The sequence below is a fragment of the Tinamus guttatus genome, unplaced genomic scaffold (genome assembly GCF_059628265.1).
Source record: "Tinamus guttatus ecotype Peru unplaced genomic scaffold, ASM5962826v1 Tinamus_guttatus_pri_ptg000139l, whole genome shotgun sequence".
NCBI lineage: Eukaryota > Metazoa > Chordata > Aves > Tinamiformes > Tinamidae > Tinamus > Tinamus guttatus.
In genome coordinates this window covers 596,900-614,396 of record NW_028288673.1, presented here as the reverse complement: position 1 = coordinate 614,396, position 17,497 = coordinate 596,900, and the positions used below count along the sequence as shown (strand labels likewise).

Below are 17,497 nucleotides of genomic sequence, written 5' to 3'. Positions count from 1 at the left end.
AGCAAAGGAAGAATGAAAAGAAGGAAGGCAGGACTGAACAAGGCAAGGAAAGGGAGTAGAAGGGAAGAAATGAGAAGTGGCCAAGAGAGAAAGAGCATAGAATCATAGAATACTTAAGGTTGGAAGGGACCTCTAGAGGTCATGTAGTCCAACCCCCCTGCACACGGAGGGTCACCTAGAGCATGTGGCACAGTGCTGTATCCAAGCATGTTTTGAAGATCTCCAGAGAAGGAGACTCCACAACCTCTCTGGGCAGCCTGTTCCAGTGCTCTGGCACCCTCACTCTTAAGAAATCTTTCCTTAAGTTCCTGTGGAAATTTTGGTGTTTCCATGTGTGGCCACTACCCCTTGTTCTGTTGGTGGCCGCCACTGAAAAGAGACCAGCCCCATCCTCCTCACTGCCTCCCTTGAGCTACTTCTAGACACTGCTCAGGTCCCTCTCAGCCTTCTCTTCTCCAGCTGAACAGGCCCAGCTCCCTCAGCCTCTCCTCATAGGGCAGATGTTCCAGGCCCCTCATCATACTTGTAGCCCTGCGCTGGACTCTCTCCAGCAGCTCCACATCCGTCTTGTGCTGTGAGGCCCAGAACTGGACACAATACTCCAGATGCGGCCTCATTGGGGCTGAGTAGAGGGACAGGATCACCTCCCTCGACCTGCTGGAGACGCTCTTCTTAATGTACTCCAGGATGCCATTGGCCACAAGCGCACGCTGCTGCCTCATGGTCAACTTGTCGTCCACCACAATGCCCAGGTCCTTCTCTGCAGAGCTGCTCTCCAGAAGGCCAGTCCCCATCCTGTACTAGTGTCTGGGGTTATTCCTCCCCAAGTGCAGGACCTTGAATTTCATGAGATTTCTCACTGCCCAGATGTCCAGTCTCTTTCCATGGCCATGGAAAGGCGTGGAAAGAGCATGAATTCGCTGTTCAGCTTGGCTTAGTTCTCTGCCTTGGCTGGGTCTCCACAGCAATAGCTGTTCACTCCAGGGGCCAAGAGGGTTTGCATGCCAGGGCTAGACATAGGCACAAGCCTGGAAGAGTCATCAAAGGCTTCATTTTTTTTTTTTTCCTCAATGGTCTCCTAAGTACTTCCCTAATGTTTTGTGCATTCCAACCACGAGACATTTTTAATGGCATTTCTCCTCACTTTTATAGTGCAACTGCAAGGGCAGTTAGGTGAGTGCTTTCTGGTGTGGGAGATAGTCTTCTTGTTTCTATACAGGAAGATATGAATGTTGAGGGCTGTATATCCATGGGGCCAATCCTTGACATGGTAGACAGGAAGAAAAGCTTCTGCTTGCCTCCAGACCTATCCCTTGACCTCCAGCCCTCTCCCACCACAACTATTTAGTTTCTTTTGCCTGACTGCAATCTGGAAAGAGTTTTCCATGAAAAGAGAAGAGTCTCAGCATAGTCCAGGAACAGTTGATGAAGGCTCTCATCTTTCTAGATTAATATAAAACTTCACAGAGTACTTCACGTAATTCAGGGAAGAAATGAGAAGTGGCCAAGAGAGAAAGAGCATGGAATCATGATTTCTCACATGTGAAAGTAAATAAAAGTGTGAATTCACACTTTTATTTTGCCAGACAAATTGATGGATGGATCGATGAGTGCTCTATGTGTGAGAGGTTCCATGTAGGCAGAATCAACGGTGAGAATGTGGAGAATTCGAGTGCTAAAAGAGCTTGATAGTTGATAGATAGATGAAAGGAACTCCCTGGGCGTGTGAAAAGACATGCTTTTTCAGTCTGTAAGAGACATGACCTCATCTCAGAGGTCATGTATTTTTGATAGGTTTCTCAAAGAGGAATCTCCTGAGTGATCCAAAGGATTTCCCTCTGTGAAGGAGGACAGGGATTTTGATGTGTTTTCCAAACACATCATGTTTTTCTGTTGAAAGCAGATGTTTAGCAGAAGGGCATACTCTTCTGATCGGCAGTGTGGATTATTTATTAGGTCTTTGCAGACAAGGCCTCCTTTTCACATCCACTCACTGCCTCTCTTATTCATTTTCCTACAGCATTTTTGAAAATACAACGTCACAAAGGTAAGAGATTAAAAAAAAAGGCTGATTGCCAACTCTAATTGGCCGATTCCCTGTCTCTTAATCTTTCCATTGTTCACGTTGCTCTTCAAGACCATTCACATGCCTGTGCTAAAGCAAATGGCATTTCAAATGGTATTCGTGCTTCTCAGAAGGAAAGGGCAGGTTTTATGGAGAATGAGAGCCTCATTTCAGGGAGGTCAGTTGAAACATTTATCCTGAATCCACATTCTTTGTGGAGCAATGCTCCACTGAATATGGTCTGGGATCAACAAGTGGGACTCTACTGCCTCCAAAGGTCGAATCTGAAAGTATTCCACCACTACCATATGGTATGCTTAGGCCATGCAGTCTTGGCCAATAAGATTTTTCCCAAAACTCAGGCAAATAGCTGATGATTTTGTCCAAAGAGGTTTTGTGTGCATGGAGGCATGGTTGTTTTCCTCTGCTCAACTATGTTGAGCTGCAATGTTGAAGGAAAACAGTGAAGGAAAACAGTGGTAATGCCCTTACATTCCTTCTTGGAACTACCTGCATTTCCAGCAAAACTTCTCTAACCTGCCATGCATTTGATGCCTGCTGGCCACTCTCTTAGCACCCCATAGTCAAGAGCAAAGGACATGAGAGATTTGGGAGGACAATCGCTGCAGATATTCTGATACTGGAAGTCAACTAGGGAACATGGAAGATGTGGGAGAGGTCTGATAAATGGAATACAAGGGACACCGGGTAGAAAGTTTTAGAAGAACAGAGCACAAGGTGTTTAATACTGAAGGAATGGCTTCATCTTTGCAGTGGATGTCACCCTGGATGCTGACACGGCTCATCCAAGGCTCAAGATCTCTGAAGATGGGAAGAGTGTGTTAGATATGGGCACTAACAGGCATGTGCCCAGAACAGAGAAGAGATTTGACTCCCACGCTTTCCTTTTGGCAAAGGAGGGATACACATGTGGGAAATACTATTGGGAAGTGGATGTTGGGAAGAGAAGCAACTGGGAGGTGGGCATTGCACAGGAGCCTGTGACGCGAAAAGGCACGCTGGCTCTGTCCCCAAAGAACGGTTTCTGGGTTATAGGGTTAGCAGATGGGCGAGACTATTGGGCCCGCACAGAGCCTTGGACCCGCTTGGCTGTGAGTGGGAAACCCACAAGGATTGGGATCTTCCTAGATACCACAGCCAGACAGCTGTCTTTTTATAATGTCAGCAAGAAAACAGCTGTGTACACTTTCTCCCTTGGTGGAGACAGTTGCCAGGAAGAGAAGTTCTTTCCCTTCTTTGCCACAGGCTCCTTTTCTGCCAAACTCAACAATGAACCCTTGAAAATAGCCCAGGGTTTTGTTGATGATGATGATGATGAAAACGAAGAGATAAAGAGATGAATGAAATACAGACCCAATGATGAGACTGCACTGTTGTCAGACAGTCCCCTGGTTTGTGCCTCCCAATCAGAGCTGAACTTCTAATTTGTACCAGTAGGTCCTGTCTCTGCTTACTATTCCTTCAATGAGCCAGGGATGCAGAAGCCCTTGAGGTCAGGCTGTTCACGCAATGTGAAGAAAGAAACTTCAACTGTATTTAAACCAAATGAAAGGAATTAAAATGCCTCCTTGCAAAAGTGTGTTTTTTTTGTTATTGTTTGTGGTTTTTTTAGTTAGAACAGAGCATCCTTCCTCTTGAGTCTTTGGTGGTATGCTTTTTTTTTTTCCCACATTTGTCTCTCGAAATGGAAATAAATATCAGGGAGGTGTATTTGCCTCCATATAGAGAACTGTTGAGAACTGTTATGGCTTGGGATAGTTTTCTGATAACTTGATTGAGAACGCTTCTCCAGAACACCTCAGACTTGGATGTCTAAACTTTCAACAGTCATAGGTCCCTTCTACAACGGTTCAGAGAAGCAGACACCTCCAGAAGGTAGATCAGATAATTCTGGATCTACCTTGTCCAGAAGGTAATCTAGGTGAGGATGACCTTACCTGTCATCCATGACACTTCTGGACTTGCAGAAATTGCCTTCTGCATGTTTTCATTTATCCAAAGGTTTCATAGGACGATGAGGATGAGTCAGTAATTCTTACAGATCTAAATTGCTTTAATTCAAGTTTTCACAACTTTATTAATAAATTAGATTAAAGTTTTCCTGCAGCCACAAAGTGTAGATAAATTAGGCACTCATAGTTTCTCCTATTTCTCCTTTGTACAAAATAGTTCAGTGCTCATTTGAAAATGGTGTGGAAGCCAGTCCTTCCCTTCTCTGGCTAGGCAACCTTAATGTTCAAAAGGATCTACAGTGTTTGTATCTAGAGAGTGAGCACAGGTTTAATTCACCTAGCAAAATCAAGGTAGTTTAGGTTCCCAGTTTGTTTATTGAACTCTAGATCAGTCCTGTCATCCTGACATGTCTGTGTGCATGTTGTCACTTGACTAGTGTTCTCCTTTCTGAAATAGTTCTGATGTCATGATTGCAGGAGGTCAAATCTTCAAAGGTTATTTTCCACAGACCCTGAACTGGGAAAAAAAAAAAATAGCTTGTCTGACCCATTCCCAGACTGATTCTACCCCGAGGCTACAAGGTTTGACATCAAAGCTATATGACCTCTTACTCAGAAGTCTTCCGGGTGTCCTTGTGTTGTTAATAATTTTCTTGTGAGAGATGTGAGAGACTGCTGTAAGACTTCTAATACCTTTAGACACAATGGGAAGTAAGCAGAGAACCATGCAATACATTTGGATGCATCCTCAAGGATGTTGTCACTTTCCAATTCTTCACACAAAGTCTTTCTTGCACAGTTTTCCAAGTAGTCTCTGGCAGAATGAGAGCAGCTTTCACAGATCGCAGTGCACAGCAATACCATGATCAACTAAGGAGCCATCAGAAGCACAGTCAGATGTCAAAGTCCTGGAGTTCTTTTCTAAAATCTATTTCCCATCAGAAAGTGAAGGCAAAGTGGCCAGACATCACCTGTCTCACTTAGCACTGCAATTCCCATCATCCTCATGCAGTTGAGAAATCATATTTTCAATAAAAGTTCAACAGTTTTTTAGAAGGCAGACCTCTATTCATGAAATAAATTCAGAAGTACTGAAATGAAGACACACAGAGCAATAATTGTAATCAAAGAACTGAAGACTACAAGAATGAAAATCTTGAGAAGCATTTGACGAAAACTTTCGACAAAAAGAATCTCATAAATATGGGTTGAAAGCTTAGAGGATACAGATATCAAACCAAGCACAAAAAGACATTTTGTTTTATCTTATAAGATGTGGTTTATGCCCATTGCTAGTTGCACAAATCCAAGTAAAATAATTTTGATACATAATTTCATGTCATTTGGATTTTATGTAAGAATAAACATTTTCTTTTTTGTTGCTGTTCGTCAACATACTTTATTTTTCTAAATTTACTTATATTTTACACATATGAAGTATTCAGGATTCCTTTCACATTCGTACAGATGAGAGGAAGCCAAACTATGGCCAGCTCCTCTCATCCCAATGACCCAGACTGCAGTCTTAACCCACCCATTCAGAGCAAACCATACCCAAAATGTTTTGAGTGTTATGAGAGGTATCTGTAAAACCTCATGTAAAATCAAACTTCTTTGAACTTGTGAACAGTCACCCATGGAAATTCTTGCAGAGTACAGCAACCTCATTGGGACAGCTGGCAGTTCTGACACATTCCTTGCTAACAGCCCTGAAGGTCTTTGATAGCAGTGCATCTCCTTTGCTTAATCTCACCATTAATATTGAGAGTTATGGCCCTATCTAATCTCTCACTGAGGATGTGAGACAGAGCATCTGGAAGACCTTGGGGCCCTTTCCCCTCCTAAGTCTGACTGGCAAGTTCCAGTCAAGAATATGTCCTCAATACAGAATTACAGAAATTCACTGCACTTTGCATTTCAATGGCTGTTCTTTAACCTCCCTGTTAAGTTCTTTATGAGGCTCATTATCAGCTATTGAGGTTGAAGTACACAGCACTTCAGGCTGCCTGCAGCATTTACATTATCTACATACCTCAGAAAGTGAAATCCGACATTAACAGCACAACTGAAGCTGATCACTGTTAAGGTAGGATTTTCATGTTTTCATTACGCTAGAGAGAAATGGAGCAGGAAACTTTAACTAATGAAATATATCTGAATGAATGGACATTTCTTTTAGAGAATTTGCAAGTACACAAACACGGTCTGCAGTTTCTGGTGAAGAAATAGCTGATAGTATAAGCTTTTGCTTATACATAGATTGTTTTATTCAATATAATGACTCTACTAATGCTTCTAATGTTATGATCATGCCAGCATGGTCCAAAAAATGTCTTAGAAATCCAAACGCACCGTAGTTGAGATATGGAGTTATGCCTAAAGTCAGATATGCTGAAGGACAAAGACAGAGGAAAGGCTAATGTTCAACTCGCTCAAGTCCAAGCAAGTTTTCTACAGTTGATAGAGAACAACCTGGTCAGTCTGACTTACTTAAAATGCCATCTAAAATAGATGGATTAATAAGGACCTATTTTTCTTCCCTCAGAGAAAAAAGTAAAAAAAAGGAAAGGGTGAGCTCTGACTCCAGGGTGTGTTTATCTGCCCAAATATACATGCCTGATCATATAGACCTCCACTGAGTTTAGTGGGAGTGCAGGGGCACAGTGTAGTTTAGAAAATAACATGCCAATAACTAATTAGAAAAAAAAAATCCTTTCCCACTCTTAGTTTCCCTTGAATGTAAACAACATATCTAAAATCTGCATTATCAAAGTGCACTCACGTGTGATGATAGCCTCTAAAAAAACGAAAAGTATTTACCTAAGGAAACATCACACTTCAGCCTATATCGATTTTGTGTTTTGCATGGGAGTATGAGAAAACTAGAGGTGCTATCCTTGAATTTTACAAATAAATTCTATTATATTTCAAAAAGTGACACCAGACACTCAGAAATTTCTCTGTGCAAGTGCTTTCAACTGAGAAAGATAGAAAGAGAGAAAGAGAGAAAGAAAGAGAGAAAGAAGAGAGAAAGAGAGAAAGAAAGAGAGAAAGAAAGAGAGAAAGAGAGAGAGAAAGAGAGAGAGAGAGAGAGAGAGAAAGAGAGAAAGAGAGAAAGAGAGAAAGAGAGAAAGAGAGAAAGAAAGAAAGAAAGAAAGAAAGAAAGAAAGAAAGAAAGAAAGAAAGAAAGAAAGAAAGAAAGAAAGAAAGAAAGGGAAAGAAGGAAAGAAGGAAAGAAGGAAAGAAAGAGAAAGAAAGAAAGAAAGAAAGAAAGAAAGAAAGAAAGAAAGAAAGAAAGAAAGAAAGAAAGAAAGAAACAAAGAAAGAGAAAGAAAGAAAGAAAGAAAGAAAGAAAGAAAGAAAGAAAGAAAGAAGAAGAAAGAAAGAAAGAAAGAAAGAAAGAAAGAAAGAAAGAAAGAAAGAAAGAAAGGAAAAGTTTTCTTATTTGTTCTTCAACATGATATGACAAGAAGGAAATAATTTCAAACTTACGAGAAACCATATAAAGTATAGAAGTTATCTTGTTTTATTAGGTCAACTGTTCATTTGCACTGCTAAGTGTACCTTGATCAAAGTTGTTTGAGGTTGCCCCAAGTTTACATGGTCTTTTCTGTTGTATAAGATAGATTTCCTAAAGTCAAAGTATGCAACATCCCCTGCTCTCCTATTCACATGGTCGGTCCTCTCACTATAGAAGACAATCAGGCTGGTCACACATGAACTGCCCATGCTGTCTGTTCCCAATCACCTTCTTGTCCCTCCTGTACTTGGAAAGGCTTCCAAAAGGATTTCCTCCATAAACTTGAAAAGACTTAAGGCTGAATCATTTTTTCTCATCCTTCTGTAAGTGAGCAAAACATTTACTTTTTTTCCAATCATCAGTGTTGAAACCAGAAATGTCTGAAAGGAAGCATCACCTATAAGGACCAAGGCAAGGAAGACATGGAGTCCTTCAGGCCTTTCCAAGCCTTTCATTTTCAATTCACATTGACACTTCAACAGTAGGGCCAAGTTTTCCTTGGTCTTTCTTGCTACGTTTTATGTCCAGGGAACCCAGCTCTGGCCAAGCTGTGATTTTCCTCTTCTTTAGCTCTGCCCACCTAGATTATAGTTGGTTATTCCTCTTCAACTGCCTAACGCTGATTCCATCTCCCCTAAGCTTTCATTTTCTATCTGAGCTCACTCAGTGTTTTCCTATTTGTTTCCTTCTTTACTTGCCCATTATCCTTCTGGTAATATTTCCTTGTTCTTGTGCTTCGAAGATTTTCTTTCTGAAGATCTATCAGATTTTATGGGCACTTTTGCCTGTCCTGACAGCCTCTCATGTTATCCTTCTGGTCAGTTCCAGTTAGGTAATAACAGCATCCATTTACTTTGAAAGATCTCTGGATGTGTTGGTCTAAGCTCTCATTCTTCCCTTTTTCTCATATAGAAAGGAAGTCATCAACCAATAGCAGTGAAATGGAAATGTCTCCAGAATGTGGTAAGTTTCATTCATCTGACAAGGAAAACTGGTAACTCTCATTTTCCTTATTTTTTTAATGGAATATGAAGCATTGAAAGTGTTCTAGAGAACTGCTTCTCCATAATGAATTATTCATATACATAATGTAAAATATATATACATATATAATTATTTTGTTTTTCAATACATGTTTTAACCCCAACTAGATGCAGATGAGCAGTCAGCGACTGTTCGAAAACGGATGGAATTTTGGGAAAACAAAAGTAAGTTGATAAAGAGTGCGTGTACTTCATAGACTTTCCCATGTCAACACTCAAGTGGTACATTTTCATTACGTTTTTATATTGAAGGCAGAAAATGTCTGGTTTTAGTGAAAAGCCCCATTCTAAATGCTATATTTAACTTAAAGGGAGACTTGTTTGTGTTGGATTTCTGCAAGCACCCAGAGTACAGGAGCCCACATCCTTTGCTTTACACTTTCAGCTTTAATGAGATGTCTCTGGGATAGGAACTGCTGAGTTTTACTCAGCATAATGCTTAGGAGATAAGTGTTTTTTTTTTTGTTGTTGTTATGCAAAGGAGAAAAATCTTGTCTCCTGGTAGAGTCTTCCATCTCTATGAGGTTTACAGAGGCTGTGATCCAAAACCAGGTGAGAAAGCAAGACTTCATCTGGCTGAGTCTTCTAGACTCTATAGAGATCATACCAAAGAGTATGAGTTACATCAGAAGCAAGACAGAGCTAAATAGCTGATGAGGATTCAGTTTTGAGTATAACACTGGCACCATCTTCAGGGTGCAGCAGCCCTTCTTGATCAGAAGCCACTGCCATGCAGAGAGGAGATATTTAATGTCCATCCATGATAAGAGTTATTCACATTGGCTGATCTGTGACCAGGGATATCTCACCCCTCACTAGAGGCAATGTCTCTCTGAAAGGCAATTGGCTTTGAGATCCTGTAGATCAGTAGCATTCCTATACAATAGGCCCTATCTGTGGGAGCTGGTACTTGTTTCCTTATGACACAAAGTTGTCTTGTTTCTCATGACAGCTCAGACATAGGTTTTGTTAGCTTTCCTGCTATAAAACAGAACAAAATAATAATTATTTTTGTGCACTTACAGCTGTGCCATGTATAAAAGTTCGCTCACCATCAAGAGACATGCAAGGGTCAGGTAAGAGCTGGCAGGAGATGAATGAAAAAGGGGGAATTATCTATCTGAGGTCAGGGGGATGGCCAACCTTAGGTCTGTTTGCTGTAACTAATTCCAGAGTAATCATCCCAACCTTTATTTCCTATTTTTATTAGAAGTGTCACCCAACACTTAAGTCAAAATTATGGCTGCTAAGAGACATCTTCCCCCTATATCCTCCATTTCTGTGGATCTATGCTATATGTTCTTGTGCTCTAGAGATCTGATTTTCCTAGTAAGGTTATGCCTGGAGCTTGGCACTTTAATCCCTGCATGGATTGTAGGCTGGAGGGTTGAAAGAAAAGAGATGCACAGAAACTGCAAATGCACAGGTCACTAAGAAGTTATAGGACGTACCATCTCTTGGTGATGGAAGAGGAAACATGTGCTGTACAGGACAGGGAACACTTTCCTTTCAAGCGTGTTCCCACCCAGCTCACCTGCTTCAGTTCCTTGCCAACATGAAGCAGTAGAAGATACTTCTCCTCTCCACTTCGGGTGAATGCAGAAGGGGTCTTGCAAACAGATTGTGTCTCACTTCTGAAGATGCTTTATTGTGCCCTCTAAGACTGGTGCAAAACAGATGCCTGCTTAAACCTCACTCGGTCCTATATCTCCTTCTGTTCAGGGACATTTTGTCTTCTTTTTTATGGCATTTCTGCTGCGGATCATTTACTTCATTCAAGCACTTTACCTGGCGCTACGCTACATATTTTGCATCATGAAACATTAGTGAGGAGGGCAGTGACAATTCTCTTGCGTTTTAGTGAAAACTTGAGGGAGGAATGAGGAGACAGAATCATAATATCTTTCAAACTTGTGGATGAGGAGCAGTTACCATTCAGCCTCTTCTTTTAATACCACCATAAGTTTTCTTGATGAATTTGGTTGTTTTCCTGTTTTTTAAGATCCAGATGAGAAACCCCATGTAAAACCCAGGCAAAATCTGCAGGGAAGGATGTCTGTCAGCCCTGGTGAGTATCTAGGATCAAGCCTGTCTGGTTTCAACTTTTAAGATCCTTCATATTTCCATTAATATACTAATACATTTTTCCCAGCATTACTAATGATTATTTTATGTATATTTCCCTAGTATTGAATAAAGTATTGAATAAAGATATGTAGCCATTGCAGAGAAAAGGAAAAAGAGTCATTAGATGTCTAGAAAATGTCCTCCATGTGATCAGAAAGAATCTGAGACCTTTGCTGTAGTACACTGGGAAGATCCATGACAGTTTTAAACAGTTAAAAGATGTCTAGAATAACTGTTCTTTGGGTCTGTGGACATAACAATCACTACACAGATAGCTGTGATGATGCTTCAGCTCATTTTGGCCTCTGCTGTAGCACCATTACCCTTTTAGTCAAGTTAGAAGATTTGATCATTCTAAGAGTCCAGTAGCAGAAGTTGTGACAGGGTGACTGGGTATGTGTTAAACCAAGTAGCCTGGGAATGTCTGAGCTAGCAAAAGTAAAGCTGACCATGGGCAAGCACTTAACTATTTTGTATTGTTTTGTTACAGATATGAAAAGAAAAACAGAAATTCAGGCACAGGTGGAAGAAAAAGAATTGGCACCTCAAAGTCTTGGCAAGGGTAAGGCACAGACTTCTTTCTTTCCTGAAGTCCAGCATCTGTACAGCACAATGTTCAGGACAAATCCATACTAGCTTTTCACCCTATTGTCCAACCACAAGTTTTTTTTTTTTTTTTCCTTCCAATGGGGTATACCACACTAAACAATAACCATTGCTTGTGAAAAGAAATGCTGTAAATTGTAGTCAAAAATCAGGAATGCCTTGTAGGATGTGAAACTGCAGTTCCAACATTTTCAGTGACTGTGTGACAGAGGAACATGCAGAAAACAATCATGGATTGTTGATTCCTAATTCATCTAGAAAAGGCAAATAAACAGAGTAAGTAGAATTCCTTTCTCTTTTTGTGATTAGGAGCTGATGAGGAGTCATTGGTGTTCCAGAAACGGCTGGAGTTCTGGGAAAACAAGCGTATGTATCTTAGAAGCTTATTGCTACTCTACACCTCTCTGTGGTCAGAACAGAGTCCATTGCTAGAACATGATGGATTGTTTTTCCAAATCTTTCAGAAACACATTCCAACATAATTATGTCTTTTAGTTATCCATACTGAGTAAGAAATTTTATTTGTTTTTCAATTGCAGCAGCATCACTTGTCTCAACTTATCCCCCAAGAAGTCAAAGAAGCAGGCCTGGTAAGTGGTGGCACTTGACTTTGTGTAGGTAGAGAAGAGAGGAAAGAGGGATCTAGGAAAAAGCAAAGAGAGAATGGACTTGCTTAAGGACAATGAGAATGTCAAAGTAGTTACTCTTTTTACGGTCTTTTAATTTGCTCTTTTTTTCTTAACAGTAACATTCCTTCATTCCATTATTATTCAAATGGTTTACTTATTTTTTTATGTTGCTGAGGGGAAACCTCAACAAATCGATATTTTAATTAGTTACTTGAAGATTACACATAATGTGAAAGTTTTGAGACGAGAAAGCAGTAATGCGGCACTGATTTTTATGGATATTTTTTGTAGTACAGAAATCTCTTCTTGCAGATTTGTGCTTTAATCCAGAAGTGCCTTCCTTTTTCCAGGTTGAATGACCCCTCTGTAGCTCACTGGAATGCAAAGGGAAAGATTCATGTACCTGTACACAAGTTTCTTTAAAATCAAGTTAAATAGTGTTTTGGGGTATTTTGGATGTTTTTGTAGTATAGGCTGGTAAAACTGGTGTGCGGCAATCCCACACCCCTAGTAGTGTAGTGGGTTATCAGACACCTCTGTTAATACTGGACACCTGTGTTTTGATACTTGCATCGTTCCTAAAGCAACCAGCAAAACTAATATTTAAGTACTTTCAGTGCAATGAGATTCCAAAAAATCCTTTGTGGATTTCCCTATTCCACACTCTATAGAACTTCATAATCTTAGACGTCGTGAGACACAAAGTTGTTTCTGTTGTTCTCTCTTTTAATAATAGGTAAAGAAATGGAAATCTACCCATTTTGGGAGAATGATTTGCATGCAGAGATCAAACTCAATAAGATGGAGAAGACATGCTCATTACCTGGAAAAAAAACTAAGGATCCATCACCAGAGACACCTCTCCTGACACCTTTTTTGAAACAGGCATCACATTCAGCAGAGGAGATCAACACTTTGACTTCCACAAATCAGAAAATTTCCCCCAAAAGAAAAGAGAATGAAGACACTTTGACCAACTTGTATCTAAGTAATAGAGATGGGATGCAGCAAGCAGAAGATAACCTTCAGTGCCATATCTCGGAAACACAGGTTCCTGAGAAAACAGTCTACACAGATAGGGAATTGAACCAGAAAGAAGACTATGGTAAGGGATACTGCTTATGTGTTTCCTGCTCTGCTTTCACTATGCAAAGAACTTATGATTCAGACTGTCTTTTTAAGTGCTGGTGTCCTCTTTTGAGAACATGAAAAATCAATAATCAACAGATGGGGATAAACACAAGTTTATTTAGTTGGCTGTTTACATGAATACAGAGGGGTTTTTAAATGCCATAGGTATCTGGAATATATCACCTCTAAAATATCCCTAGAAGTCTATATTTTATGATGCAGATGATTTGCAGTGATACTCCCAACAGATACCAGGGAGTAACTTATGTGATGCTAAGCTTAAACTTGCTCAGTTGAATCATCCTAAAGATTCCTCTGTATGTATGGATAGATATCCAGTGACTACAATAATAGTTTAGAGACCCAGTTTACATGCAGATATATACACGCAGACATCTACTTACTTTGGAGATGACTCCTTGTCCTACATTTATGGTAGGTGGTCTCAATCTGTAAAATGAATCCTCCTTAAGGTTAATCAAGATTAACCCACCTTCAGGATTCTCTTTCCAGTCAGCATGTGGTCCACTTGGCACTGTTTGATATTTCTGTGGTAAGCAGATCTTAGAATAATGCTTGAGTTAGAAGAGATTCAGTGTTTGGCTCAGGGAGCTGGGAGATGAATGAGTGTTTCCCTAGAGAAAAGCTGTTGTACAATCGTCACGAGTATACCTTCTATGAGATTGCAGGTGACCTCTCCTCTTGACCTGGAGACTTCATGGAAGTGATTTGTGACCACTACTTTAAAAAGAAGAGAGTCTGTCAGAATAAAAAGTAGGATTTATCTCACCCACTTTCACATGTTAGAGTTAACTCTATATATCCACATTAGGATTATGGGATAGAAATGAGTACTTCTAATAGAAGGCTGATCTCTCCTATTTCAGGCATCCACTTTATGATGGGATGCTATGCACCACAAAAGGGCTTGCTTCTTTCCATTGGCTACAAAAAGGGTGTAGGTGAATAAATCTGATGAAGGTTTCTGTAGCACAGGAAACAAAGGTCCCGTGAAACCATTCTTCCTGAAATCACAGATATTACTTTGTTCCTTAGGATGAAAAAAAAAAAAAGAATGAAAGAAAGAAATAAAACACTGTTCCTTGTGAACAGGTGACCTGAATACAAGGCCCATCTTGTAATAAATCATAAGGAAGGTTGTGTCCAAAAATCTTCAGAAGCTGAATTACAAGGACCTTCCTCCAGTCTGGTAACTCAACATGAAAGGATGATTCAGAGTAGGACCATCATTGGCCAACAGATTTCTCAAAAAGCTGAAAGAAACAAGGAATCACTGGCCAAACTACACTTTACCAACAATAGTAAGCAAGAAGAAGTTGAAAAGCCTCTGAAAATGAAACTGCCAATGTCACAAGTAAAAGAGATGCATTGGTCAGAGGACGCAGCAAAAATAAAGGAAATTTTAGGTAGAGATTACCATGATTGACACAGTTTCGGTTGCCCCTTTCTCCTCTTCTTTTTTTTTAATGCAAGAAAAAATGCCTGTGATAGAAAAGGGGTCTGTAAGGGATGCCCTATTTTTCTTTAAGATTTCATTTAACACTGAAGAGAAAAGAACATTTAATAATGAATAGAAAGGAATATGAAGTTTTGATTGATTTGGTGGAAGTATTCCTTGAGGAGAAAGATGCATGGACTTTGAGCCTCTGAGAACAATATCACATCATAATAGTAGCCCTAATATTTATTGGAAAAGCATCTTTGTGACTTGAAATGAGGTATAAGTGGCTTTTTTTTTTCTGTATCTAGTATAAAACAAGCTATGAGTTCCTCTTATAAAACTTCCATTTTAAAGATGAATCTGGAAGTCACTTGTATAGAACAGAAATTGTCAAAGAGATCATTTAAACAAGAAAAAACAAGCAAACAAAAAAGAAACCCATATGCTTTGGGGGAAACTCTATTTGAAGAATTCAATGTTCAAATCTGCTATAAGAACTACAAAAAGTAGCTTTGCAGAATGCAGGGGAAAAGTTTTTGAGATCAATGTATTATTACAAAACATTGCCTCACTTCTTAATTTTCATTTCAAGAAGAAACAAAGTCATCTATTCCTTTCTCCTTGATGTTTATATGTCATGAAGAAAAAAATGCAACTACTTAGAAGTTGAAATGGTAACAACACAACTAAACACATAGGAAAAGTAGTGCACCTTAGCCATAAAGCTGAAAGCAGCATCTACATGTGATTATAGTTTTGAGCTAGACATACTCGATTATTTGAATTATTAGCTGATCTTTTTTTTGCATGTCAATTTGGCAGTGTTTGGCTTGCAATTGCTATTATTTGCATTTGTAAACCTATTTTCGAGAATAAATCACATTCACTAAAAACTTCTTAAGCAGTTAATTCTCAATTGTCTTCAATTCATTAGATAGGAGGTAGAACAATCAATTTTCAGAGAGCCAGAAAATTGTTTGCTGGTCCAGTGAGAAATGAGAAATTCAGCTAGATTTCTTTTTAATTATTACAGGAAAAAAATAAATTTAAAAGAAAAAAGAGCTCTTTAAGAATTATGCAAGTATGTCAATGTCAAGCAAGATGGTTTATTCTTCTTCTCTTCCCCCAGGATGCAAAAACACTCTTCTCCAACACATAAAATCAGCCAAAGAAATTTAATATGTTTTTCTTTCAATGTTAGAAATTAATATGGAAGAACACATGAAGCAGCTGATCAGATTGAGTGAGAAGGAGATAAAGACTTTATTGAATCAGAAGATAGAAAGTATGCAAAAGTATTTAACAACTGAACTGCAAAATGAGCTGCAACAGTTGGAATTGCTTTTGAAAAGCAAACTTCATGGGATGCAGACTACAGCAGAAACCAGCATCTTGGAGAGGAAATTGCAATATCTTTCAAATCAGGGTAAAGTCAGCATTTCAATACTTCTCTACCATAATTTGTGTGTATGGGAGGAAGAGAAACAGGTTGAGCTTTCTGAGCTTGTATGAAAATAATTAATTTTGAAAGAAACTGGGGAAAAGAAGCACAACAACATGACTCTTCTGTTTCTTTTCAGATTGAGAAGAGTATACCACTCCCCTTTTTAAATAGGTCTATGAAGCAGGTCTGAATGCGCAAACTGAAATATAGGCCAGAATTAATGACAGATACTTTGATATGGGGACTACAAGATATAAATAAAGGGATGTCTTAATAAGAATGGCACAGATGAACAACTAGGAGATGAAGTGTACCATCTAAATGTAGTGTAAGATCAGCTACAGTACCTAATTTTGAGTGAAAACAGTATGAAGTTTAATATGTGAACTTACCATGTTAGCTAGCTTGCAAGAAATTTCAAATAATTAATCTTTTGGAGAAATCTTAGTAATTGATTCAGCTCCCTTTTAATTAAAACACAGAGGTAATAATAATCCTTTATGACCAGATGAATTGTTTGTTAAGCACTATATTTATTCATATCTTTTGTAAGCTTTAATAATTACATTTTATGTGTTCAGTCAGCCCATCTCATTGGTTGCCTTTTGAGAATGATATTCACAAACTTGTAATTTAATGCTGTTTTTCTATCTTTTATTTCCAAGGCATATTTCTAATCACTAGTAATAATCAACTAGTTACAAGCTGTTAAGTGTGTTTTCTTATTTACTCTAGTAAAGGAAATGGGAGAATGGCTGAAGGCTGAGATTAAGTCCAGTCAAGAGGAAATGAAGATTTTATTGCATCAGCAGCTTTTAAGTATTCGACAAGATCTAGAAAAACAGCTCCAAGGTCCTCTTTCTGAGCTGAAAACAGATGTCAAGGCAGCTATCAGCAGTTTGACCTCCCTAAGAAAAATTGTTTCCTGTGGATTTGAAAAGCAAGAAGGAACTCTATCAGATGTGCAGCAAATGAATAGAGACCAGCTGAATCAATTAGAAGATCGTTTAGCAAAAATATTTTCTGGGTTGAAGATAAACTAGGGACTGGGCTCTCAGTGGGGGAAATTAGATAGCTAGAAAGATGAGGTAAGAGATGACACCTCTAAAAAGTTTTGTCTCCTGTCCCACCGAAGTCTTTCTGACAGAGATCAGCCTGTTCTGAGGTATAGATGAGACCTTTAGTGCTCACTACCTGAGCTGAGATGTAAAATTACCTTTCTGAGTTGGAACTAAAACTTAAATGGAAGCTGTGTCTCCACAGATCAAACCAAAGGAAAAAACAGGCAAACAAATCTTAGCTCAAACCAGCAAATTCCTGTGAAGGCATTTGCACTAAATTTTCTTTTCCTTCTAAAAGTCATATAACCAAAAGCACCCAGACAGCATTTCCTTTATTGGGTACTTATATGACTCTGCTAACTAAATAGGTCCTCCTCACCTTGGAAACCACTAACTATGTTTAATCCTAGCTTATGTAATAGCAGATAATCAGAGT

The 17,497-nt window shown here is 39.1% G+C and overlaps 2 pseudogenes; both read left to right on the top strand.

The window, feature by feature from the left end:
• Positions 1–1,127: 1,127 nt before the first annotated feature.
• Positions 1,128–3,426, top strand: LOC148595226 (E3 ubiquitin-protein ligase TRIM39 pseudogene; annotated as a pseudogene).
• A 5,073-nt stretch (positions 3,427–8,499) lies between these two features.
• On the top strand, positions 8,500–17,079 carry LOC148595225 (uncharacterized; annotated as a pseudogene).
• The last annotated feature ends 418 nt before the right edge of the window (positions 17,080–17,497 follow it).